The sequence below is a fragment of the Lissotriton vulgaris genome, chromosome 3_1 (genome assembly GCF_964263255.1).
Source record: "Lissotriton vulgaris chromosome 3_1, aLisVul1.2, whole genome shotgun sequence".
Taxonomy (NCBI): Eukaryota; Metazoa; Chordata; class Amphibia; order Caudata; family Salamandridae; genus Lissotriton; species Lissotriton vulgaris.
This window is the reverse complement of record NC_141689.1, coordinates 1,415,285,067-1,415,312,244: the sequence shown is the minus strand read 5'-3', so window position 1 is coordinate 1,415,312,244 and position 27,178 is coordinate 1,415,285,067. Positions and strand designations below refer to the sequence as shown.

The 27,178-nt window shown below is 47.0% G+C and overlaps 1 protein-coding gene across 2 annotated transcripts in view; it reads right to left on the bottom strand.

Moving 5' to 3' along the window:
• ARHGAP24 (Rho GTPase activating protein 24) overlaps positions 1-27,178 on the bottom strand; it is a 1,593,044-nt gene that overhangs the window by 228,493 nt on the left and 1,337,373 nt on the right. The window lies entirely within an intron of this gene.

The window sequence follows — 27,178 nt, the reverse complement described above, 5'->3', positions numbered from 1 at the left end:
CATGTCAATTCTTTGTCACTGCAGACTGTAAAATCATGAGTCAATTCATGTCTAATACAGGAGTAGGGCTCACCAGCAGTCTATTAGCACTAACTCATAGTTTCTGTTATCTTCCAAGGTCAGCATCGCATCATTGTGGCCCCAGATACATAGGACTGCAGGGAGGTCATGCAACAGGAAAGACTACAGAGAAGGAAAACATAGTTCCACTAGAATTACCATTTGTAATTTTACCATCTGATCTCTATGTAGCTGGACAATTATAACCCAGGTTGCCTGGAAAAAAACAAGGGGAGGTAAATACCTAGCTGAATTGTGAAACAGAAGGAATCCAGCCATACCAGTCTGCCACTGGACAAACAAGAAGATACATCACTTTTGTTTCAGATCCATGGAGTCTCCCCTACCAATCAGCATGAGAGTCCCTGTGGTACACCGAGGCCTTCCTCGACCACAAACTCAGTCTAGGAAGAGTTCAGGGGCTCTAGACATGTAGACTGGCTGCCACGTGGCATCTAAAAGGCTTGAATGTTCACGGCAAGTTTGACTGCTCGTAATTTTATCAAAGAGATTTTCTGAAACTATGGTAGATATCCATCAATCTTATGTGTTTTTTAACCAGTCTTCCTGAGACCTCCTTTTAGAGCAATTAGGCTACAAGAAGTCAACCCTAGACCAATGGGAAGCAATCTGCAAACAATTTGGTTCCAGGGGTTTTAAGGAGAACACGCAGACTGTGGTATTCCATTCGCTACGTCAGGACACTGGTAATTTTTAGGTCTTACATAAGAGAGCGGATGTGCTGTTCCTTGCAAGACCTTTGAATTTATAACAGTGTGCTTATTATAGGTTGGCTTCATTGTCTCTCTCATTTGCTTGATTCTTATTGGTCAGCTGCCATAGGTTTCCTTCTCTTCATGTGTTTGTTCCTTCTGTGGCGCATGGGCACATTAGTAATGAACTTCCACTGCACTTCTTTATAGGCACTCTTTTTTCTTTGTGTTTAAGCACTCTAAGAGAGTGTGTGCCTTTCAGATGTTTCTCTAGTGTATTCCTCCCCTTGTGTGTTCCTCCCGCCCGCTGGACCGCCGCTGCTCGTCTGCTTGCCGCAGCCCCTCCTTCCCACCCTCTATTGCCCATCTTGTTGCTCAAGGCCCTTCCTCCCACCCTGCATTGCCTTTCTCACAACCCCTCTCTTCAACCCCTCATTGTCCGTTTGCTTGTCCACGGGGTCTCCCAACCAACCTCCTCCACTGGCCGTGTCATATGACGTTTGTACCCGCACCCTCCATTTGCTAAGTAGCCCTCCCACCCATCAGCAAAAAAGCTCTGTGATGCATCCAGTGCTGGCCACGTTGTAGCGCTTTATGTATTTTGTTTTAACTTTCAGACATACTGCACAGCAGCCACGCTGCTGTACAATGTGGCTAAAAAAACAGTGACATAGCCAATACTGCTCGTAAGCTGAAGCTATTGACATTACCTATGCTTGTTTGTATTTGCCAAGGCTGTGAACAGGTGGGAGTTGATAATAACCCTAAAAAAGCCCCATGCTCTCATACACAAAATTATCGGATATAAAGTACACGACCGCTTGTATATACAAAGATTCGCAAGGCGCAGCAAATGTAAAGGTATCACGAGCTAAGGTAATTTTTATGTTGCAGATGATAGGGGCAGACAGTAATATTGTAAAACAATATATGAGAAAAATAGGTGTTTCATTTAAAACCGAACTTTTAAGGATATTTATAGTTTGATAAATAAACTCGTCCAAAGGACCATTACAATATGTGGGGTACTCTCTGTCAAATGCAAGTTTGAGACTTTCCGAACTAACCGGAAATTAAATGACTTGAAGGGATTCACATTGCTGATTTGTCACTGGGTAATAATTTGTTCAAAGACATTTGGCTCCATGCTACTGTTAGCAAATATATACAAATGCCAAAAAGGAAGCCACAGGACTACTACCTTGACGGTATCATTTATCTTTTTGTGAAAACATTAAAATACACTATTTGTTGGTAGTTTATGACAACCACGAGATGGCCACAAGGCAAAAATCAATAAAACACACAAACAAATGAAGAAAAAGCAGATAAATGAAGACTGTACACGTTCTGCCTTCCAGGTGGATGAGCACTCACAAACGTGTCTTCCAGTATTTTAGATTTTTTAGCTGTTTAAAATAATGTCCCCTGGCGCCTTCTCTGCTCTTGGCCGTTTAGCCTTTTACAGTTTTTTGCCAATTGCCTCGAGCAAGGCAGACCTAAAGTGAATGTGACAGCTCGTGTCCAACTTGTATTCAAAGGCCCATGCTCTCTGAGAGCGCCAGAGGGCTGAAGGGGTAATTGGCTGTTATTGTTAATCAGAGGCTTCCTCGGGGTGACTAAAATAATTCTGAAGAGCTGGAAAAAGACAATTACCGTATAATCCTGTCCTAACATTTTCCTCTATAGACCTCTTGTCAGACAAATTCACAGCCTTCCCGCTCAGCCAAAGCTGCTCCCTGCCATGAAATTCGTACCATCTTGTGTCAGTCTCTACTAAAGCAATGCAAACATACTTTCCTGTCACAAGCACCACACCCTGACATCTAACCTTTAAAGTTCGGGTCTTCTTGTGTATGAGTCCAGAATCCAGCGCTTAAGGCCTGTCATAGCCTCATCATGTTTTGAAATGTCTTTTATTTCCCTGTACAACTACTGATTGTGTCTCTCTCTGCCATTGGTATCTGTCCTCGTCCTCAAAGCAGCTCCTTATGTTCTAAAATCTCTTCATGCACCTCAGGCTCCTCATCTAGGCGGCCACAGTTTTAAAACATTTTTTATTTGAATTTGAGCGGTGGACATCCATGTAAATGCATCTTTCAGGAAGAAGCTGCATGTTCCTGGCACAATAATACACGTAAAGCAAAAAAGTATAGAACCAATAAGTGTGGCTGATTGTCAGAACAAGTATCGAGAACATACATGCCTGGCGCGCAATGCTTGGCCACAGCTGCAGGAGACCATGCTAGTGTTGTGTGATGTTCACAGAGGGTACCCCACCCATTGCCTTAAATATGTACTCCCAGTGCTTAATTTGTATAATATAAGTGAAAGGGTTCAAGATATTTCTCAGGAGGCCATCTTGGTTGGTATTACCCATGGCCCCCCTTCACCCCCACCACTGCCAAATACTTACCCTAACGCAATACAAGTATGACAGTTTGGAGTAGGCCAGGTCACCTCAAGTTGGAAGGATGTACTGGATCCCCTGGTTTAATTTTTTAAAGTATTTTGAAAGCTTGGTTGATGAACTCTGTTTACTAATAGACAGCAAAGTCCACCATGGGGTGGATTGTAATAAAACATGTGTAGGTGGTTAGAAGTAAGCTCCAGTTCCAAACACTGGAAAAAAATGGCCAAAATTAAGCAGATTAGAACAGTAATTCTATGTCAGGACTGGAGGCAAGGATTATGCCTTCTTTCTCCACTTTATTCAACAGCAGCGAAGATATCAAAGACTACATTTTCCATGATTCACGGGGATATGCAGTCCAACAAGAAAAAACAGAAACACCTGGTAACAAACAATAAAATGTTCAGGTTCAATGTCCAATCAGGGCCCTGGACGCCCTCACATAGTCTCTCAACAGTGTCTCCTCTTCCTCTTTCTTCGCTGCTTCGCAGCAAGATAAGTACCCTTCAGGCTTTTCCTTTGGGTTTTAGCTGTTTAAGGGTGTTTGACATGTTTCTTTGTAATGCGCTGCTCTGATTGCACTTATGTTTTCACGCTGTGTTCATTAATCTAGCTTTGAGCTGTGTTTAGTCCTTCGTGACAGGATTTGTTCTTTGGCTCTCGGTGCCGGGTATTTCTTTGCGTTTACGTTCGGTTTTTCTCCCTCTCCCGCAGCGGGGATCCGCCGGGAGAGGTGTTGCCGTGGCTACGGGTTTCCCCGTACCTACTCGGCGTGTACTGGCAGTTGCTCCCGAGTCTTCCCGCCTTTAGAGGGCGTGTGGGTGGAGTTGCACGCTGCGCGACGTTTGATCTCTCTTCAGGGAGGTTCAAACGTCCCGCACGTGTCAGTTGGGAGCCCCGTCCGAGGAAGAACGCCTTGCAGGTGTATCGGCAGTATTTCAAAGAGTTTACCGCGATTCTTGTGCCCCACGCTCTGACCCTGGGTTTCTTTCCTTTTGTGCTACCAGGGCAGAGCCTGTATTTGCAGCGGTGGCTGTCTAACGCCTGTTGGTCTGTATTGTGAGGGGGCACAAGTGTAAAGAAGGGACATTACCCAGCCGGTTACCCTGCACAAAGAGGGTTGATAAAGTTCTGTTGCCAGTTTGTCCCTGGGCTTGGACCCATTGATTGGCGGACCCCGCCCCTAAAGAGTTCGGCTGCCACCCAGCCTTTGCTAAGCTTTCTGTCTCTAGGCCAGGGGTGCCCACCCTGTTAATTACTGCACAGCTTCTAGCTGTCACGTTATGGAGTACTATGATGATTATCATGAGGAGGACCCCCTCGCTGACATGCCCTGGGGGATGCCTTTTACGAGGCAGTGGATACCATCATTTATAGAGCGGTTGACCAGGCCATTTCCCCTCTGGAGGAAAGGTTAACACGCCAAATTAACCAGGCTTTTGCAAAGCTTTCCCAGCTAATTGCTCCTAATTCCTCCCATGCTTCTGCTCCTGTCCCCCAGGACCCACATGGCTCCCCTCCGCCTAAGCGTTCCCGTGAGGTGGGCGTGGATGGGGATGCCTTTGACCGCTTGAGGCAGGTTTTTATTGCCAGTAGGCCAAATCCCCTCCCCCTCCCCTCGGTTCCAAATCCATCTCCCTCTCCCGGTCAGGTTCCTACCCCCTCGGTCCCTCAAGCTTTTCCAGGAACGTCCCAAGAGCCCCCTAGCACTGCAGATATGTTGGACCCCAATGACATTGTCCACCCGCGGTCCTCTGAGTGGTCCCCTGCCGATAAGGTAGCAGCTTACGTGGCCGCACATATCCGGCGCCCTCTTGAAAAAGAAGCCCGCAACTGTTTGCGGGAGGAATGCCCTCGCCCTTCTCTTGATGGGAAGGTAGCCCTTACACCGGAGATTGACCCAAGGATGGGCACCTTTCTTCATACATTTTTTAGAGATCCTAAGAAAGGCATTGATAGATCCTGGAGAGCCTGCCAGGATAAGCTCCTGAACGCCTTGGGACTAATTACAAAAATCCTAGATATGGCAGAGGAGGCCAAGGAGTCAGGCTCCATCATTTCCCCAGAAACCCTTTCAGGCTAAGCGCAACAAGTGGTTATTTTTATGGGCAATGCTAACTGTGCCTTGTCCACTAAGCGTTGCCGGTCGCTCCATATCAAAATCGACCCGAAGCCAGGAGACCTGGCGGATTCAGAGGCGGGCGCTTTCGCCCAAGGGGGCCAGTTTGGCGAGCCCTTCGTGAAGGAGCTCGGTAAATTTGTGAATACCTTCACATCCCTTGACCGTGCCCAATCGACGATTAAGAAGGTCTTTCCCCGTTTTTCGCGGGGCCGGCCGAGGAAGGGGCCGCTCAGCCGGTCGCCAACAACAACGCCAGACGAATCAGAAAGGCTCCGGAAACTACCAGGATCAATCAAGATTCGGAAATTTTTACCCCACGCGAGGAAAAAGGGTTAAAGGAAGAGGTTACCGTGGAGGAGCTGCAGCCTCTAGCCCAGGTGAGAGTTCTCCCTTCTTCCCTACAAGACATAGGGGGGAGGTTTGTATCAACAACAAGAGGGAGATTTGAAGGGCAATTTTTAACGGGGTCTAGTGTACCGGACCTAAGACAACAAGTACAAACAAAAAGAGATACACTGTTCCCCAGGGAGGTAAAGGGAAAGAAGTAACCAAGCGGAAAGGAGGGGATAAGGGGAATCCCCCTTTCGGAACTAAAACCCTCACGCACCCAGCGAGCTAGGTGTCATGCTTCATCATCTGGGTTCTGCTCCTTGTCAGACTGGCGCTGCAATGTCTGACGGGCACCCGTAAAGGGGCTCTTTATCTGAGTTCTTTTGTTCCTGCCAGTTGGTGCATGCGGGTATGAGGGCTTTAGAAGGAGAGTAGACAAAAAAAGGTGTAAAGTTAAAAAAGGTAGTGAATCCATGGCAATCTTTATTGGTGTGGTACACTACCTTAATAAAAACAGTGAGGTGACAGAACACGTTGGTGCGAAAATCCAGTGGGGTCTGTCTTACCTAAAGGTCGACATGGACATGTTTCATGCTGTAAAAGCAATTCGTCAGGACCTACAATATAAAGGAATGGTTCTACACAGTCTAGAAGGGTGTATACTACCTTACTCTGGAAGTGGGACAGCAGGCCAGGAGGTCCTGCTCAGTCCAAGTGCGACCCTATTGAGACCGACAATGGTATCTCCGGTCTTCTCAGGTAAAAGAGGCACCAAGAGTTGGTACCTGTCCGTAGTACGGGTCACACCGATACACCTACCCAAAACATCGGGGTCAAAGAGAAGCCGGGGCTCAAGCCGGCGGTGGAATTTTTGCGGTCCAGGGGTGTCAGGATGATTGTGTACCTCGACGATCTTCTCTTGATGGCGGCTTGCCCGCGCCGCCTGTCGCAACATCTGCAGATGGCGGTGTCACTCCTCCAGGACCTCGGATTTGTGATCAACGAAAATAAATCTCTGTTACAGCCGACCCAGAACATTACATTCTTGGGATTCGTCATAGACTCCACGGTTTCCACGCTCAGTCTTCCAAGCAGAAAAGTGACCAAGATCCGTCACGAGTTGCGGCGGGTCTTGTCCAGACCCCAGATCTCCCTCCGTCAGCTGGCTCGAGTGGTAGACCTGTTGTCCGCCTCCATTGAAGCATTTTTCCCGCGCCCTCTTCATTACAGGTCCCTCCAACGCCTCAGAGGGTACTTCCTTCGGAAAGGGTATCCGTATTCTCACAAGATCACCTTGTCGGTAGAGGCTCGGTCTGATATACATTGGTGGTTAGATCACATGGAGGTGTGGAACGGAAGAGCAATCTTCGGGTCCGCCCCGGACAGATTATAGAATCGGACGCCAGCAGACTGGGTTGGGGAGCCCGATGCGGAGATCTCTCTACAGGCGGGTTGTGGTCAACCGACGAACAGAAGTTACACATAAATTGGTTGGAACTTTTGGCGGGATCTTTCGCAATGCGGTTCTGGACGAAAGATTCAGTACAATCTTGTGTAATCCTCAAGATGGACAACATCTCGGTGGTTCGTTATGTGAACCATTTGGGGGGCACCAGGTCGAAAGCCCTGTCGGATCTGGCGGCGAGTTTTTGGCAATATTGTCTCGACAATCAGGTCTCGGTCACTGCGGAGTATCTCCCAGGTCGGGACAATCTGGAGGCAGACTTACAGTTGCGCAACTTCCGCGACTCCAGTCTTTGGCGTCTGGATCAGTCGGTGTTCAAGAGTCTGAGCGACCTTTGGGGTCCTTACTCGGTGGACCGTTTTGCTTCCAGGCTGCACCACCAGGTGACTTGTTTCTTCAGTTGGAGGTCAGACCCACTCGCTGCGGCAACAGACGCGTTTCTCCAGGACTGGAGGAAGGAGCAGGGTTATGCGTTCCCTCCCTTCGCCATGATCACGAGGGTGACAGCACAGGTCCGCAGACAAGCGGCAGAGCTAGTAGTGATCACCCCGGTGTGGAAGTCGCAAGTATGCTTTCCAGTTCTTCTGGAACTTTCTTGAGATTTTCCAATCCTACTCCCCCGGTTTTCTTCCCTCTCCTGAGTCCGAGTGGATCTCCTCACCCTCTAGTATCCTCGTGATCACTGAAGCTCATGGTGTGGCGGATTTCAGGGGTCGATGGGAAACCCATGGCCTTTCGCAAAAGGCTGAGTCCCTTATCTCTAAAGCGTGGGCGGACAGTACTGTCAAGAGATACAGGTCCGCATGGGGCCGATGGACCCTTTGGTGTCTGCGATGGGGTTTCGATCCCTTGGGCTCAGACGTGGTCCATATAGTCAATTTCTTGGCCCAATTGGCCTTTGAGGGCCTGGCTTACCGATCTATCAATACCTTTAGGTTGGCTATCTCGTCTGGTTATCTCCCAGTGGATGGAGCACCTGTGGGGGAACACCCATTGGTTTACCGGTTGTTACGGGGCATTCGTCTTTCGTTGCCTCTGGAGCCACGCTATTCTGCGCTTTGGGACGTTAATCTGGTCCTTAACTTGTTTTTATCCTGGCAGCACAATATATATCTCTCCAGGAATGAGTTGTCGGGGAAATTAGCCATGCTCTTGTTCCTCATTTCTTGCAGGCGAGTGTCGGATGTGTGTGCTTTGGATGTTTCTAACAGAGTTTTCACACAAGATGGTGTGACGTTTACTTTGCTCAGGCGCACAAAGTGTCATTCTAGAACTATTTCCTATCCGCAGTTCATGGATTCCCCGAAACTCTGTGTGGTGAACTGTCTTAAGGCCTATGACGTCACGACGGAGGAATTCCCTCCCCCATGCGAGAGACAACTTCTCATTTCATTGAGAAAGCCCTTTAAAGCGGTTTCTTCTCCCACTATTGCCAGGTGGGTTCGTTGGGTGATGCAAGAGGCAGGCATCAGTCTCAGCCAGTTTGGAGCCCACTCCACGAGGGGTGCCACGGCTTCGAAGGCTTTCAGTCTCAGAGTACGACTTGAGGCCATCCTCAACGCGGCGGTCTGGTCTTCAGATTCACATTCAAGCGGTTTTATTTCAAACCGATCTTGAATATCGCAAACTTGGTTGTGGGCAAGCTTTGAACAAGCATAATCCTCGCCTCCAGTCCTGACATAGAATGAAAAATTTCCTAACTAACGTAACGGAAAGTTTCAATTCTATTAAGGACTCTGAGGCGAGGATTATCCCGCCCTGGCTTCCTGGAGGAGACCCCTCTCCGTATGTCAGTAAGTAAAAGGTTTATACCTGTTTTAAATTGATTTTCTGCATTGTGTTGAGTTGGTTAGCAGCTCCTCTGTACTTCCTCTGGTAATATGGTTTCCTCTTACCCTCAGGCTCGGATTCCAAGCAAGACGCCTGAAGTGATGAGAGTGACTGTCTACGCGCTCAGAAAGAGGAGGAGGAGACACTGTGGAGAGACTATGTGAGGGCGTCCAGGGCCCTGATTGGACATTGAACCTGAACATTTTATTGGTTGTTACCAGGTGTTTCTGTTTTTTCTTGTTGGTCTACATATCCCCGTGAACCATGGGAAATGTAGTCTTTGATATCTTCGCTGCTGTTGAATAAAGTGGAGAAAGAAGGCATAATCCTCGCCTCCGAGTCCTTAATAGAATTGAAACTTTCCGTTACGTTAGCTAGGAAATTTTTCATTATGAAGAGTAATGCTCCATTTAAAACCCAATCTTGAATTGTTTCCAGTTAATGGAGTTTGACTAGAAGATTGTCGTTCTATGGTTTTAGTAGTCAGCCTGTTAAAAGAGCTTCCTTTGGAGCTGTCACAAGAACAAGATCAACCGTGAATCTGCAGCTGAAAGCATCCTCTGTCGAGGACAGTCCCCTATGTCAGAAGCATTGACAGAGCAATAGCCCAATAGAAGTCATCAGGGGTGTGCACTAGCGAGTGCAAGAGCTTTGAATGCACAATGTCTTAGATGCAAGAAATTACACATTTCACTTGTAACCTTTAAGGGTCATCAGACATCCTTGAATTGAACGGTCACGGTATTCTCACTGCACACCCTACGGGAGTGGGCCCGCACCATGTTTAAAGTCTTGCTATTACCTTTCTATGTAGACATGAACAAAACATGTAAATGTTTTTATGATTCGTTTATCTACAATCTACACAGCCATGAAGCCCAGGAAGGAAACATGCAGTGGCTGCTTCTGGCATTCGAGGGGCGGGAGGGAGGCAATACAAACAAAATGGAAAACAATTAAAATAAATAAAATAGCACTTACCTGTTGTAATGATGTGAACACAACATTAACATCATCTTATACGCCAACAACACTCAACTTGTCCTCTATACACAAACCCCATCCACATCAAGGCCAAGTTCCACAACTGCATAAAGAACGCCCAAACATGGATGAGAGACAGCTGCCTCAAACTTAACACTGACAAGACCAAAGTCCTGCTCTCCAGCAGAAACTCCAGAAGAAACACTGCCCTCTCGAACGACTCCTGGTGGCCCATGGAGCTCAGGCCCACCCCCACTTTGAAAGACCATACCCGCAATCTCGGCATAGTACTAGACAGCAACCTCTCCATGAAACGCCAAGCAAACACCGTCTTATCAGCATGGTTTCACACTATCTGCACGCTCCAAATGATTTTCAGGTAGCTCCCAATTAGCACCCAGAAAACAGTGACACAGGCCCTCATCACCGATCGACTCAACTATGGCAACACACTCTAGGCTGGCACAACCTCTGAAATCTTACAGAGGCTCCAGACAATCCAGAACGCAGCAGCCAGGCTACTCATCAACCTGCCCAAGAGGACACACATAACCCAACACCTGAAAATCCTCCACTTGCTCCCCATCGAGACTAGACTCCAGTTCCAAATCCTGAACCATGCACACAAAGCACTCCACAACCAAGGACCACAGTACGTGAACAAACACCTTACCTTCCGTCAACCAACCAGGAACCTCCTTCCTGCACACCTCGCACCTCTACCTCTGCACCGCCCACTCCCTGAGTCAGTTCAAGAAAGAGCTCAAGACCTGGCTCTTCGACTGATACCAGCAGCAAAGCACCTGGATGCTCTTTAGGGTGATGTCGCGCTCTACAAGTATCGATTGATACCTGCTGCGCCGCCCGCTCCTCTTTGAGGATCATCGACTCCAGCTGCATACTGAGCAGGCTCCCAGATGCCAATCCCAGTGTTTCTCTCATGCTGGGAATAGTATTGGGAATTGGTCTGAGTGGCCTGGTTTGCCACTCAGACACTAACTGGGAATCTGTGGCATTTTTCCAACCCGGCTGTGCAACACAGCTGGTTTGGAGAAACCTAAGTGCGCCTAACAGTTTGGCCAGCCTAAGATGGCTGGCCAAACCGTCATGCACACTTAAAAGTGCTTACCACCACTCCGCCTGCCATGTCTGCCAAAGTGGATTGCCTGGCTCCACCCCACGGAAGAATCCCGTCGGCAGCAGTCAGGCAGGCAAAAATAAAATGATAATAAAATGCTTATATTATCATATATATTGTTTAATTTTTGCAGGGGGGCGGTGCTCCTCTGCCATTTTGGGGGAGCTGCCCCTGGAAACACCTGTGTTTTCATGATTTTTGCACACACATCTAGGGCAGCATATTATTATAATATTGATACAAGCGCAACATCCTCTTTGCGAAATTTGCACCATCTAAAATATGGGGCTATTATCAATTCACTTCCAAGAAGTGAAAGCTTTCTTTTGCAAGTATTTCACCAAACCAACCACTGACATGTATAAAAATAAAAACAAAACAAGCAATCTATTCCAAAGAAGCCCAGAAACACAAAACTAAATACCAGCAAACATACCGTGTTTTACCTTCTGTTGGTCTGTGTATTCAAAATACTAATATTCGAGCGATTCTTTGTCTCAGTAAAAGTGACGACTTGCACTGTTTGTGCACTGCACTCGTACTCTGCCATAAAATATAGTATTGTCCACATCTGTTTACCGTGCCCCATCCTGTACCAGAACAACTACCAGCTGTCACACAGCATTGTACGAGGAAGTAATTCCATGCTACATCTGTTGTAACTGGAGTGACTTCAATGCTAGGATGTGCTGATTAGTTATTTGTGGTTGTTAAGTATGTTACAAGCTGTACCTTTGGCCTGCTTCCCTGAGAAGAACATTATTATGGGAAATAGGCGCATGTTATAACTTACAGAACGCAGTAATCGTTTTAAGTAATCGCCCCCTGATTTATTTTTACTAAGCCTATTTGAATGTTCTTGAATTTGCATTAATAGCCTACTTTTCTGAAACAGTGCTCTCTTAAGAAAACTTTTCATGATGCTTTCACAGTGAAAACTGCAGGTCAAATACATATATATTAACATAAATGCTGTGACTGTTTTTTTTTTTACATAGTTTTCTACCCTGTCATTTTCATTTAAACAATAATGATCAAAGTAAAGTGTAATGCCAACAGAGGGGTCGATTAGGATGGCGGACGGACTTTGTCCATCCGCCATCCTGTCTGGGGCAGGGACCGTCCGCCACAAGGGCGGAGGTTTCGTGCCCCGAATTAGGATGCATGCGCCACAGTGGCGGGTGCATCCCGCATTTTTAACATTGCGGCGGACGGTGATTGAAGCACCGCCCGCCGCAATGCTAAAAAGGCATGTTGTGCGTTTCCAAGCACCACATGACAGGTACTGCGCGGTGCCTGCCATGTTGTACTTGGAAACGCAGGGGGTACCATAGGTACCCCCCATGTGGACCCCTCACCCCCCTTCACCCTGGGGGCCCACAACAGGCCCCCAAGGCAAAGACCGTATGCCTTTCCGGGGCATACCCCAAAGCCCATCATAATATGGCTGGCGGTGTTTGATAGACACCGCCACCATATTAGAACTTTTCTGCCACGGTCGCAAGCCGACCGCAGCAGAAAAGCGGCGGACGGTGTTTCTGTCCGCCGCGGTCCCCCCGCCATTGTAATATGACGGGGGGAAATCGGTTACGGACGGATCGCCACCACCTGTATGGTGGAGGCGATCCGTCCGCCATCCTAATCGACCCCTTAGTTTGTCCATAGCATCATCACGTGACAATGTCCACTGCAGTGTTACTTTCATTAGGCTGCATATTTTTTTATTATGAATCACTAAAAAAATAAAACAAGTGTAAAATAATGTTATATATTTTTCCATCAACACAACAAGAAAATGCTTGAAGATTATATGGTCACCATTGTTGATTTTCAGTTCGGTCTTTAGGAAGGAAAGGTCATCAAAAGATATTTAAGAGATTGCCTCACCCTTAAAGAATTAAGGCTTGCTTCATTATTTGACTAACTCTCATACTAGGGTGGGAGCATGCCACCCAGCGTACTCAACCGAGGGGAAAGAAATGGGCATTTGGCAAAAAACAGGCAAAACTTTCACGGCGGTAGTTCGTCTCCTCTGAACAAAAAATAAATGCCCCATGTGCAGGGAGCTTTCCCTCTCCATGTGGAGGTCATTTTGCATTTTCCTTGCCTGTGTGTGCCATACCTTGCACTTCCCCCAGCTCTAAACAGAGCGTGGCAACCATGTTTTTAATGTATATTGAATTAACAAACAACTGATTTTATGCTCATCTTTATATTGCACAAACAGCGCCACCATGTGGCAGTTGTCATAAGTGCAGGTCCTGGCAATTAAGTGCCGGTGCAGATCACCAGACACCACCGGCTCAAACTAAGCACTGCCAGGCCCCTTATTTGCTACATGTTCCCTGCCCTATTCGATTCCTCTGGACACTGGTCTACCTCCTCCAAGCAACACCCCCCTCACCTTCAAAGGCTCGGTGCTGACCAGTGATGGCTGGTGACATTTGAAAGTGGTAAGGTGCAAAATGTATGTGGGAGTGCACAGTGGCGAGCGAGCCTGAACAACCTAAGGATGGTCCAGGGGGCTCTTTCCCTGACAATTTTTTTAAAAAATAGCGGGCAAACTGGGACCTCTTATTTAGGGGGCCACCGGACCGTTAGGAACAGCTTTGAATATATGGTCCAGTGTCAGCTGTTTCATCCCCTCTTTGACCAGGTCACTGACTGTGCACAGCCATTCCTCCAAAATTCTAAATGTCTTTACATCTATTATATTCATGGGTAAATTTGACATGTGTTTTCAGTATTGCAACACAACAGCAGCTCACTAATATTATTGCAACTAATCTCTGTGATGCACTCCCATTTCTCATATGTGTGTGAGGTACTCTTTTGATCTATAAGTAACTTTTTTAAGGATGTTGCATGAAATATAATCTAATATTTCTCTGTAAAATGTCACTCTGAAATAGACTAGTCTCCCACACCATACACATTAAAAATAAATGTCAGGAAAACGGCAATCACCTTACCATGACTGTACCACATGGCGGCTTTAATTCCCCTACTAAATGTTTTATGACTTCTGCCCTGATGTTGTGTTAATGATTGAAGGAGGGAGCTAGGTGGAACACACCTCTGACTTGGAGATCTTTCCATCGAGGTTTATATGCTCCAGATGAGGATGATGACTTTTGAAAATCTCCCGCTAACTTCCCAGCATTCTGGAATCAGCAGGTACCTACTTATAATGGGGAAAATAAACTACACGTTCCATAATGCTTTGCCTGTCAGTCACGCTAAGAAGATTTTTTATTTTGCCGTTTTATACAGCGCGAATTCGGCGTGTAGGTATATTGGCGTGCATTTAATGAGCACTAGTTACATTAAACATTCATTTTTGGTAGGCACGAGGAAGAGGTTTGCCCAGAAGCACAGGATGTTGAGCCGACCCGAGGCTCAAACCTGGTTCCCGAGTTCCATCGTCGGCAGGTCTGGCCGTTACGTCACACTGCAGATGGTATCAAGTGTTTATCTGCCACTTGGACCATACAGTGAGAGTTTTTTGTCCAACACAAATTGCTCAGCCTGTAAATTAGCTTCACTCTTAGTTCACTGAACTCTGCACCCAATCGGATCCCGGTTAAGGAGTTCAGATTCTCTGGCTGTTGTATGTCTTCAGCGCTGGGACACCCCCCGTCGGGGGTAGCTGCGCGCTTAACAAGCTTCTAAAATAAAATAAAAAAATAATAAATTCATGTTACTTTAGTGCTAAAATCACTGTATACCTCCACTCTGAACCGGTGCGGTGAGGTACTGTCTTTGCCGAAGGCATTAACAGTGGGTTTAGAGAAGCTGTTTGGCAGTCGTGGCGGGTATGATGAGCGAGTGGGGAGGATCGCATGGAGGGGTTGCACATGAGGGGGTGGCGGGAGGGCAGGGCCGGACTGGGAACCAAAATCAGCCCTGGCAAAGTGCCCCCCCGCCGAGCTCTTTGCCGGGGCCAGTTTTCGGCTGATTTTGTTACAGGGCCGATTTTCAAGTTATGCTGCAAAAAAGACCCTGTAGCAAAAACGGCCCCAGGGGCCCAAAACCGGCCCCCACCCATGTGGCGCACCGGGGGATTGCCCGGCGCTCACTACGGCTAGTCCGCCCCTTCGGGAGGGGTTTAATTAAAATAAAACGTACCTTCACACGTGTTCCAGTGTTTTCATGCTGCAGCAGCTCTCTTCAAGAACCAGCCACCCACAGGCAGCCTCCCTCCCCTCTCCAATCACAAAGCTGCAATGGCAGCGTTGCAATTGGTGCAGACGGCGACCAGCCGGGCACCTCATGGGAGGCCATTTTCTGTATGTAGGCTGCATGCAGTCTACACAGAGAAAAGAGAGAGTGAGCATGACTGCTTTGGTTGGCCCCAGAGGGCCGACCAAACAGCCAGGGCCCACAATAGTGGGCTAGCCACGCTTAACTTTCCAGCAGACCCACCTGCCCACAACCAGGCACTTCTGTTTTCTAGCAGTGCGAGAAGAAGAAACATAAAATTGTAGTTTTACCATTTTATGTTTCTGCTTCTCGCACTGCAAGAAAGCAGTGGGGCAACGCCCCTCCAAACCGAAAGAAGGAGCCGCCCCAGTTGCTCACCTCCTAGTATGATGTATGCCCCCCCCACCTGGATCCTGGATTCCGAACACCAGACCCCCTTCCCCAGGTCCTGCGCTTCCATTTCGCTATCCACCCCGCCTCCCCTCCCCCCTCCTCCTCTAAGCTTTGGTCTGTTACTACGATTTTTTTTTAAATTATATTTTGTTGTGGTAGTTATGGTAAGAAAAAGATATAAAGATATCTCCACGAGTGTGCACTGCTTAAAAGTTAAAAAGTATTATCCGTTGATAAATTTCGGAGCAAGTTTATTCATTAAGTGAATTTATATTTTGGGCTCGTGCTTTCTAATGGTAGCTGAATTAATAACGAGTGTGCTTTGAATATGTATTCCAAAGCTTTTTTAAAAGAAGTAATAAAACATGTGAATTACGTTAACATCCATTTTGTATGTTGAAGGGTGGCCCTGAACTCTGTATCCGTAGGCAGACGTTGTGTCTTTAATGCGTAGTGCGATGTCTGTCTGAGTGAAAACGTGCACCTGTCACACGCAGCACATTCCTTAAATCCCGTTCATTTGAGTCACAGTGCGTGCAGAGGAAACTGAGTGACGTGTTAATATGCGATTCAGGAGGCAGTGTAAAAAAAGCTAGCGAGAGAGAAGAGCACTATAGAAACAATCACATTCGTACAGTTTTAAGGGCTTCATGTGCCTTTAGACTTCTTTGCGCTATGCAGCAGTAAGCTGATTCGTATGCTAGTGTGAACAGAGCAACAATATAGCAGCCTTAAGATATTATGGGCTACATGTAGGAAGCAATTTTATGCTCAAAGGACCTCTTCCCCTTTGAGAATGGTTGAAACAATATCTTTTAAGAGCAGGTAGTGGTCCAAGGGACCACTGCATGCTTTTAAACAAGCATTTGCAATGCAATAGGTCTCTCATTAGATAAGTTTGAGCTATTGGCATTGTAAATGACAATGCATTTATTTATGTGTTGATTTTTAAAACATAAATAAAAGGCATTGCTATTTACTATGCCAATAGCTTAAACTCTCGCAAACGCAACACCTATTGCATTGCTGGCTGGCACACCAGAGCAGAAGCATTTCAAGGCCACAGCTTTCTATATGTGGGAGCAAAGGAAACCACCAGCAGCTCTGCTCGCTTTAGAGCAGTCAAAAGAGGGAAGGCACAAATAAAACAACTATAGCTGTCAAATAACAAAATTAAAGTACAGGTTGTGCAGTAAGCCGTGGGGTGGGAGTGCGTGGTACTGATAAGGATTAGAAAGAGGCAACCTGTTAGCATCAGCCCGGCAACACCACAAGGTTACAAAACAATGACAGCACAAACGTTAAAAGGATGACTGACAGCAGCATGACGGAGTGACAGAGAAAGCAACTTGTCGGTACTTGTAAATGTGGGCTTACAAGGCCCCTGGGTCTGCTGTGCACCAGCGGGGGTTTGGGGGAAGGATACATTGGTCTGGAAAACTAATAGAAGAAGCGCAAATTACACAGCAGAAATGACAAATTGTGAGGCAAAAAAGGGCAAATTATGCCGTGTAAAGGGCTGAAAGGGGTCGTAAAACAAGATCTCTAGAGATAGACAAATTGTTCCTCAAGGATTCCTTATTACAGCTTAGCACACTAGTTTAACTCACACTAATCTTGCTTACTGTCTGGCCGCTTTGACTTTAGTCAGTTCCTGCAGGCTGCTCGTGTCTGTCCAGAAAGTCCAGAACCGTAAATCATGAGATCAGGCCGGGTGTCCCAGCAGCGGAAGCACATAGCTCACCGCCACTCTGACCTGCAAGGCGCTGTACTGCGAGGTGCCATAATGGCACGTTAACATGTGTACTGTTAACTGCTTTATGGAAACCGGGGCTGCTTCTCGGAGTTAGGAAGAGTCAGGGAAAGGACCAGGGCAGAGGAAGTTACATGCCTGCGTGGGCTTTTACGGGCGTCACATTCACGCGCCCACCCGGTGCCTGTCTATATTAATGTGTTTTGGTCTTCCAATATCGGACGTCGAAAACCTACTAAAATAATCAGGAACATAATGGTTGCTCTTCTTTGCGTGTTTGGATCCGATTTCGAGTAGTCACGTGGATTTTGGGGAAGTTTAAGACATAAGAGCACCGAGCTTGGCATAGGTGGCACACACACTCTGGGTCACAGCTTTGCATCAATGTACAGATGGAGTCAGGCGGATCATGAATAGGGCACTCTATTCCCATTAAAAACATTAATAAAATATGAATGCGTAGTAGTGGTAGGGTATGTAATCTGTATTTACACACGGCGGATACGTCCACTATTTTGAGAACCGTGACCGAATATTCAACTGTGTGTAGGTACTTTACTGAATCCATGTGGGTAAAGGAGCACTGCGCAATTATTGCCTCAGCCTTACAAACTTTGCGGGCAATCAAATAGGAAAGTGAAGTTCCACGGGTTGATAAAAGTGCCCATAAAATAAGTGTTTACATAGAAGTATGTATGCTAAGTTAGAACATCGAGAATATGTGAATAGCGCCCTGGATGACCTCTATAGGAGCTATACATATATAAGGATAACATAAAATGCAAGCATAAAGGTGCTATAAAAACACACAAAGAACGATTCAGCAACATGCGAACTCATAGTGTGTTTACATTGCTTGCTAATATTGGACACTTATAGTGTTTCTGTGTGTGCTTTCCGAACCTGTTAGGTGTTTTGAACCCACCCACATTCTCGGAAGAAAGCTATTAAGGGGGCTTTTTATGTCATTAATAGAAGTCCCAGAGGGCATGATCAAAAGATAATTGCCCAGCCACTTTATGTACAGGCCCAAAGGCGATAGCGCTTAACGATGATGACAGGCGATTGTGAAAGTCATTGCCCGTTAGAACGTTTGCTGTTATAATATGTTTAAATGGTAGGAGCAGCACGGGTTCGGAAACATCCTTATGTATTGTATTGTATTGTATTGTAATTGCATTTATATGGCTATTACTGCCCCTGTGCAATTTTATAGGGCTTGTTACCCCTGATGTGTACGTAGTTTAAAAACAATTCTGCGAGTTGGTGTCAAATGCACTTTTGTAATGCGTTTAGCAGCAGCAACAAGTGGAATGGAATCACACTCTGACTGGGTGATGGAGTAATGGTCCATGATTCAACGTTGTGCAAAGCGGGGCTTTACTGGTTGTTTATGTCCTTTTAACAACAAACGGCTTGGTCGGCGCAGCGTGCACATTTCATTGCAATTTCAAATGACAAGAAGGAGCAAAGCAATCAATTGAGTTTTCTGAAGTTAGCGCTCTGTATATGTGCCTGAAATAAACGCACAGGCTTCAATTAGTTTTCAAGCCAGGAACAAACTCTTTTAAAGCGCTTTGATGCCCTTGGGTCTAGCTTGCACTACTGGAGAGAAAATAAACGTAGTCAGGATTAGAAGAAACATGGCGGGAACTCACCTCCTGTATACCCCACTCCCCACTCGGACACAAATCAGGGTCTTGTAGTCTGCCTAAAAGCTAGATAAAACAAGCTCTTGGCATTGCTGTGGTTAAAAAACTGGGAGGGGGAGGAGAAACGCGAGAGACGGCCTGGCGAGGAGCGAACGGTGCATTACAGGAGGAGACGAGAGAACAATCACCGCCGCAGCCCGGAGGAAAACACCGGAAGCAGATGTCCGGCCCGCCGCCTGGTTGTGGGCGGGGCCGGAAAGAGGTGTGTCCACTCCCACTGCCTCGCGGAAGCTATGCCTCAGCCTGTTGTGACCGGAGATGCCGTGCCAGCCATGGCGGGGGGGGGGGGGGCCGTGCAGAACATGGAGCCCCCGCTGGAGAAGGAGAGACCAGCCCGCCGCCGAGCACCAGCCGACCCGGTGAGTCCCGATGTATGCGGCGCTAAAGCTTTTAAACGAAAGCCAGACCACGTAGCAAGCTCCCAGCAGCTAGATCCAAAAGCGCGTTCACACTGACGAATCTGAAACAGCAAGCGCGTGGCCGATTCCTGTCTTCACATTCCTTCTGACACGCCAACAAAAGATGTCTCGCAGACAGCAGGCTTACGCCTGCTTTTTACGTCTGCGAGACCTAAAAATGAAACTTCAAAGTTTTACTGTTTTTTGTACATGCATCTCGCTCTTCTTTAAGGAAGACGACTGCATTTAAAAAGAAAAGATCGCATTAAAGGCAATCACAGATATGGTGGTTTGCTGATCCCTGCAGGCCACCATCCCTGTGATGGCAGCACATCGGATGGGGTTGGAGGGTAAGGTTGGAGGGAGAGGCAGAGCAGTGCCCAGAGAGATCACATTTGGTATGGAACATACAGCAAACAAGCATTTGCAATGCAATAGGTCTCGCATTAGGAAAGTTTGAGCTATTGGTCTTGTAAATGACCATTTTTTTATTTATGTGTTGTTTTTGAAAATAGCTAAATTAATAGCTTTGTCATTTACAATGCCTATAGTTATAACTTTCCCAAATGTGACACCTAGAGCATTTGTAATGCAACATGTTTTGTATTTACGTGACTTAGATGTATTGATATTACAAATAACAATGGCTTTTAATTTTTTTTAATAATTAATACTTAAATTAAAGTGATTGTAATTTATAATGGCAATAGCTTAAACTTTTGTAAATAACTTTTGTGAAGATTATGTTCAGTGTATTTTATTGTGACGAAAATCCAAGAACAGAAGTGAAATATTAACATCTTTTTGTGACATTTGTAATAAAGCTTGAAACATTGAGAGAACATATTTGAAACAGTGATGCTGTGGTGGTGCTGAGTGATGCTGTGGTGGTGCTGAGTGATGCTGTGGTTGCGCTGAGTGATGCTGTGGTTGCGCTGAGTGATGCTGTGGTTGCACTGAGTGATGCTGTGGTTGTGCTGAGTCATGCTGTGGTTGCGCTGAGTGGTGCTGTGGTGGTTCTGAGTGGTGCTGTGGTGGTGCTGAGTGGTGCTGTGGTGGTGCTGAGTAGTGCTATGGTGGTGCTGAGTGGTGCTGTGGTGGTGCTGAGTGATGCTGTGGTGGTGCTGAGTGGTGCTTTGGTGGTGGTGAGTGATGGTGTGGTGGTTCTGAGTGGTGCTGTGGTGGTGCTGAGTGATAATGTGGTGGTGTTGATTGATAATGTGGTGTGCTGAGTGGTGCTGTGGTGGTGCTGAGTGGTGCTGTGGTGGTGCTGAGGGGTGCTGTGGTGGTGCTGAATGATGCTGGGGTGGTGCAGAGTGGTGCTGAGTGATAATGTGGTGGTGCTGAGTGATGATGTGGTGGTGCTGAGTGGTGCTGTGGTGGTGCTGAGTGGTGCTGCTGAGTGATGTTGTGGTGGTGTTGAGTGGTGCTGTGGTGGTGGTGCTGAGTGGCACTGTGGAGGTGCTGAGTGATAATGTGGTGGTGCTGAGTGATAATGTGGTGGTGCTGAGTGTTAATGTGGTGGTGCTGAGTGGTGCTGTGGTGGTGCTGAGTGATAACGTGGTGGTGCTGAGTGATAATGTGGTGGTGCTGAGTGATAATGAGGTGGTGCTGAGTGATGCTGGGGTAGCGCTGAGTGATGATGTGGTGATGCAGAGGGCAGAAAGGCACAAACATGGGAAGTAAAGTCCCCAGCGGTGCGGCAGGGCTCACTCCCCAACTGGCAGCAACAATCAGGATGCAGGAAGAGTTGGCAGCTTATTATTACACATATAATTTAATTCCAGATGGTAACTCTTTGCAGCGTTTAACGTTTTAACTTTATTATTTGATAGCAAGTATACCCATGCTAAGTTTAGGTGCCATTTTTTATTTTTTCCTTTTAATTTATAGATATGTGTGTGTGTGTGTTTACACTTATTGAGTTTTTATGTGTTGTTAATGGGTGAGTAAGCTGAGGCAACAATGCGTCAGTGGGCAGATGAATGGTTGTATGAGTGCAAGGATGAATGACAGAGGGCATTGTATGATGAGTTGAGTGCCTAAATTCACCAGTGCCTGAAGCAGTATTTCAGCCTATAAACTCGATTTACGAAGCTCATTTCGGACCCTTTTAAATATTGAACCTTGCCTGTGGAGGGGCTGTGGAATCGACGGTGGGTACCTGCAAAGAAAATTTGGGATTGAGATGAATTTACAATAAAGGTGCGCTCTTGGGTGGGGTGAACAGAATGGTTCATCGCAGCCACTGCAGTGCGTGAAGCCTGGGCACATAACGTAAATATTAGCAGGTGTGAAAGAAAGTTCAGAAGAAATGTGTCTCAATTCATACCATATGTAGCTCTGACCCCAGGGCCTCCCAGCAATCTGAGAACTGAAAACAACGCCTGGAACAGATGCCGAGGCAAGTACGAGAACTACATGTTCATTGTCGGCACTTTTGGCTCAGATTCATTTTTCAAACTATCCATAGTGAAGGGAAAACGGCTTTATTATTTACTAAAACCATCCAGGAGTTCGGACTAGTTCTCTATTTTTGTGGGACTAGTGAACCAGCAGATGGAGAAAGTGTGACGGGGATAATATAAACCCCAGGCAACGGTGGAAAACGAGAGCGGAAAGTCAGGCGGGGAGCGCGAATTGTCGAAGGAAAGTCAGAGAGTGGGTGAAAAGGACGGGATTGTGAAGTGAAGCTGTGCGGAGAAAGGAGGGAAGCGGAGACCAGATGGCTGGAGTGCAGACGGCCCATTCACGAAATGCAGTTTGCTAAAAAATTTGTGCAAATGACTTCAAAGATGATGCGCCCATCTTTAATCAAATTAGACATGCGAAGAGTATTAAAATAACAACATGAGTGAAAACAGTACAGTAGCATCTTAATGACACAGTGAAAATGATGGGAGCGTTGGACAGAGATAATGGCCAATATTGTTTGTTGTATATAGTGCTGTAGTGGTGCCTGATGGCCACTTCAAAGCACTCTGAGACAGTGTAGGTTTTATTGCTAAGGGTTGCTTGAGTGGCTTTGCGCACTTTTGCATCCTGACCACGGGAGTTTGAAAAGGAAGTAACTTGAAGCAATGCTGTGCGTTACTTTGCGCCAGTCCGGGGCAGCTGAGTTGTGTGTGCCGAGCTTGTTTACGAACAGGAGAAGCTGGTGGGGGAAGCAGAGACAGGGAGAAAGAGAGAAGAAAGCTGAGCAGGGAGGGTTTAGGAAAACAGAGTGGAGGAGTGGGGAGAAAAGGATGAGAGGCTGTGGTACGGAAGGAGAGGAGGGAGGCATGGTCCGACAGGAGAGGAGGAGAGCGAAAAAAAAACAAGCTCTGCTGCTAACAAAGCGTCCAAAAGCGTCCAATAGGGGAGAAAGGAGGGATGTGTGTAAGCCGAGGTGACAATAAGGGCTGCTGTGGAGGGGGAGGGGTGAGCAAGGCAGAGCGAGCCAGCGATGTGGAGGAGGACGGGGGTGCGAAGGGAAGCTGTGCAGAAAAAGGAGGGAAGCGGAGACCCGATGGCTGGAGTGCAGACGGCCCATTCACGAAATGCAGTTTGCTAAACAAATTGTGCAAATGACTTCAAAGATGATCCGCCCATCTTTAATTAAATTAGACATGCAAAGAGTATTAAAATAACAACATGAGTGAAAACAGTACAGTAGCATCTTAATGACATAGTGAAAATGATGGGAGCGTTGGACAGAGATAATGGACAATATTGTTCGTTGTATATAGTGCGGTTGTGGTGCCTGATGGCCACTTCAAAGCACTCTGAGACAGTGTAAGTTTTATTGCTAAGGGTTGCTTGAGTGGCTTTGCGCACTTTTGCATCATGCCCACAGGAGTTTGAAAAGGAAGTAACTTGAAGCAATGCTGTTCATTACTTCGCGCCAGTCCGGGGCAGCTGAGTTGTGTGCCGAGCTTGTTTACGAACAGGAGAAGCTGGTGGGGGAAGCGGAGACGGGGAGAAAGAGAGAAGAAAGGTAAGCAGGGAGGGTTTAGGAAAACAGAGTGGAGGGGTGGGGCTGAAAAGGAAGAGAGGTTGCGGTACGGAAGGAGAGGAGGGAGGCATGGCCCGACAGGAGAGGAGGAGAGCGAAAAAAAAAAAGTGAAAACAGGGGGAGAAATGCGAAACACGGCCTGATGGCCATGAAAGTGAAAGTAATTAGGAGGAGGAGAAATGGCTGAGGCCGAGCGCATGCTGGGGGAAGCTTCAGATGCCTGTGGGAGGGAGGCTGATTGCTTTGATGTGGACGCGCGTCCCACCCGAATGCACCACACGAACTATAGGAAATCCGCTATGGTTTCAGACCTTGGTTTGGCCTCTTGACTCTCGTCCTATTATCCCTTGCGGGATTATTAGGCGAGACCTAAAAAGCGGCCTGCGTGCAGCCTAGGGTCCAAACTTGGAGAACAGAAGGGTGATACTAGGGAACAGTTTAGGTTCTAGGATCGTATGTAGCACGAGAGGGTGAAGGTTGTTGGGAGTAGCACAAGCCTGGCGGCCATGAAAGTGAAAGTAATTAGGGGGAGGAGAAATGCCTGAGGCCGAGCGCATGCTGGGGGAAGCTTCAGATGCCTGTGGGAGGGAGGCTGATTGCTTTGATGTGGACGCGCGTTCCGCCCGAGTGTACCACACGCACTATAGGAAATCCGCTATGGTTTCAGACCTTGGTTTGGCCTCTATACTCACGTCCTATTATCCCTTGCGGGATTAATAGGCGAGACCTAAAAAGGGTCCAAACTTGGAGAACAGAAGGGTGATACTAGCGAACAGTTTAGGTTCTACGATAGTATGCAGCAGGAGAGGGTGAAGGTTGTTGGGAGTAGCACAAGCCTAGCAGGAGCAGTGCAGCATCCATAGTGAATAACATGATACATATATATATATATATATATATATATATATATATATATATATATATATATATATATATATATATATATATATATACTCCAAACGACCACCTCCAGTCCAGCAAGACCAGCGAAGCAGGAGACAGACCACAGCATTCGGGTATATATATATATATAAATATATATATAAATATATATATGAAAAGGAGCAGGGCAGGAGGAGGCAGTGCAGGGTCCAGTCAAGAAGAGCGGTGCTTGGTCCAGTGGAGCGAATCATCTCAGATTTCTTGAGGAGCATCCTCACCGGATCTAGCAGGGTGGGGGAGGGGATAGGCGTGGCTAGTACACGGAGGTGTAGTAGTGCAGTGTCCAGGTTGAGAGCGCCACACAGATTTGAGAGTGAGGAGCTTTGAGGGGTTAGAAAAGCTGCCGTTGGCGTAGGGCGTCCAGAACTTTAAAGCCAAAAGACTAGGACATTTCATAAAAAATAGAAGGACTACAATTTTACTTTACCTGAGCGACCAGAATGGCAGTGCTCATCCACATAGAACTACAGAGGAGGCAGTAAGAATATAAATAACATTTAATTTTTAGAGCCAGTATCATGCCTGTTAATTACATTGTTTTCTTATAACAGCTGCTAACTATCCCTGCTATGGAAAATGTGAAAAGGCACCTGCCGCAGTTTTCAGTCGACCCCCTCTAAAAGCAGGGACATGAGCTACATTTCCCGAAACCTGCCGGGACAGCTGATCAAACCCCGGGTCTGTTCCAGCAAATCCGGGACACCTGGTCACCCTACCTTGGAAAGCAGTCAACTTACCAGGCAGAAGCACTGTACTGCTCCTATGTCTCGCGGAAAAAGTACTGCAGGGCAGCAGCTGGGGGAGATTCTTTCCCCACCGGAAAGTATATGTTGCCTTTGTGCGGTGCCCTTCGCGCCGGCTACACTGCACCATGTAAACAAACAAGGTGGTAAGTGCTGGGGCGAAATGACAGAGATGGGTGGCAAAGGGGAGCAGGGATATGGGGTGCGCAACACTGAAAAAGAAAACAAGCATTGGCATAGCCAATAGGTCTCGCTTTTGAGACCTTATAAATGTGGTTTAATAACAGATTTCACGTTGTGGCATACTTCCCAAAACAAAGCCATAAGTTACCTTCAATGAACAAGACACAGGAAGGGAAGCTGTGGCAACCTCCTGACAGGAGACTGCTTTGGCAATCATTAAAAAATTAACATTAGAGCACCTAATGCCATACGGTTTAGAGACTAAACACATTCAGTTTCAGTGAACACATAGGTAAAACGCATCTGCGCTTCTATTCCAGGGCATGCAGTAATCAAGCACTAAAAGTAGGTTACAGGAACTCATGAATGCTTACAACATTGTTTACGGCAAATCAGAAGCAGCAAGATCGTGGCCTTCGTTGAGGATTTAGGCCATTCGGCTGACCGATCAAGCAAATCAGTGTCCCCACAATATGTTGAAAATTAGGGGCACACACACCCTGCAAAATTCATTGGGGTGAACCTCACTGGGTCCCCATGACTGGGTTGAGCAAGGCAGCTGCCTGCGTTCATACAACACAACTGCAAGTAACCCTCACACTGCCCGGACCAAACTCCTTTGGTATGATCAGAGGCAGGCTTAATAAATAATGAGGTTAGTATTGCAGCATGTTTTGAGCCCTCCGGAGCCATGATGACCGCTGTTATAAATGCTGAATGAGGACGGAGCAGTGACGGCTTCTGACATGCAAGTGCCTTGACAAACAAGCTTAAACCGAAGACACGAGCAGCCTAAACAAGCCTGGGAGGTGCCCGCCGCTGCACATGAAGAAACAGATGGCACACTGCGCGCGTAACCGCAAGCCGTAGGCCTTTTCACACGCACGAGTGCATAAAAAGTCCAGAGCGATTCCAAGAGGTCGTTTTCCTAGTGCAGCGCATGTGCTGCACTAGGCTTGACCTAAAAATAGAAGCGGATATGAAGGGTGTCACCGCATAACAAAAACGAACAATAAAGACATCCTGCAGAAGCCCACGTTCACATCTGGGTGATGGCATAATTTCTCACAGAAAGAAAGGTAAGTGTTTGCAGCCGCAGTGTAAGCATCCCTCTATACTGAAAGAGTAACAGTGCATGCAGCAGCAGTGCATGCATCCATTGTAAACTGAAAGAGAAATAGCGCATGCAGCAGCAGTTCATGCATCGCTCCATACTGAAAGAGTAACAGCGCATGCAGCAGCAGTGCAATCATCCCTCCATACTAGAAGAATAACAGCGCATGCAGCAGCAGTGCACGCATCTCTTGTAAACTGAAAGAGTAACAGTGCATGCAGCAGCAGTGCAAGCATCCCTCATACGGAAAGAGTAACATAACAGCGCATACAGCAGCAGTGCAAGCATCCCTCCATACTGAAAGAGTAACAGAGCTTGCAGCAGCAGTGCAAGCTTCCCTCCATGCTGAGAGTAACAGAGCTTGCAGCAGCAGTGCATGCATCCCTCCATACTGGAAGAATAACAGCCCATGCAGCAGCAGTGCACGCATCTCTTGTAAACTGAAAGAGTAACAGCGCATGCAGCAGCAGTGCAAGCATCCCTCATACGGAAAGAGTAACAGCGCATGCAGCAGCAGTGCAAGCATCCCTCCATACTGAAAGAGTAACAGAGCTTGCAGCAGCAGTGCAAGCATCCCTCCATACTGAAAGAGTGACAGTGCATGCAGCAGCGGTGCGTGTATCCCTCATAGTAACATCACATGCAGCAGCATTGCAAGCATCCCTCCATACTGAAAGAGTAACAATGC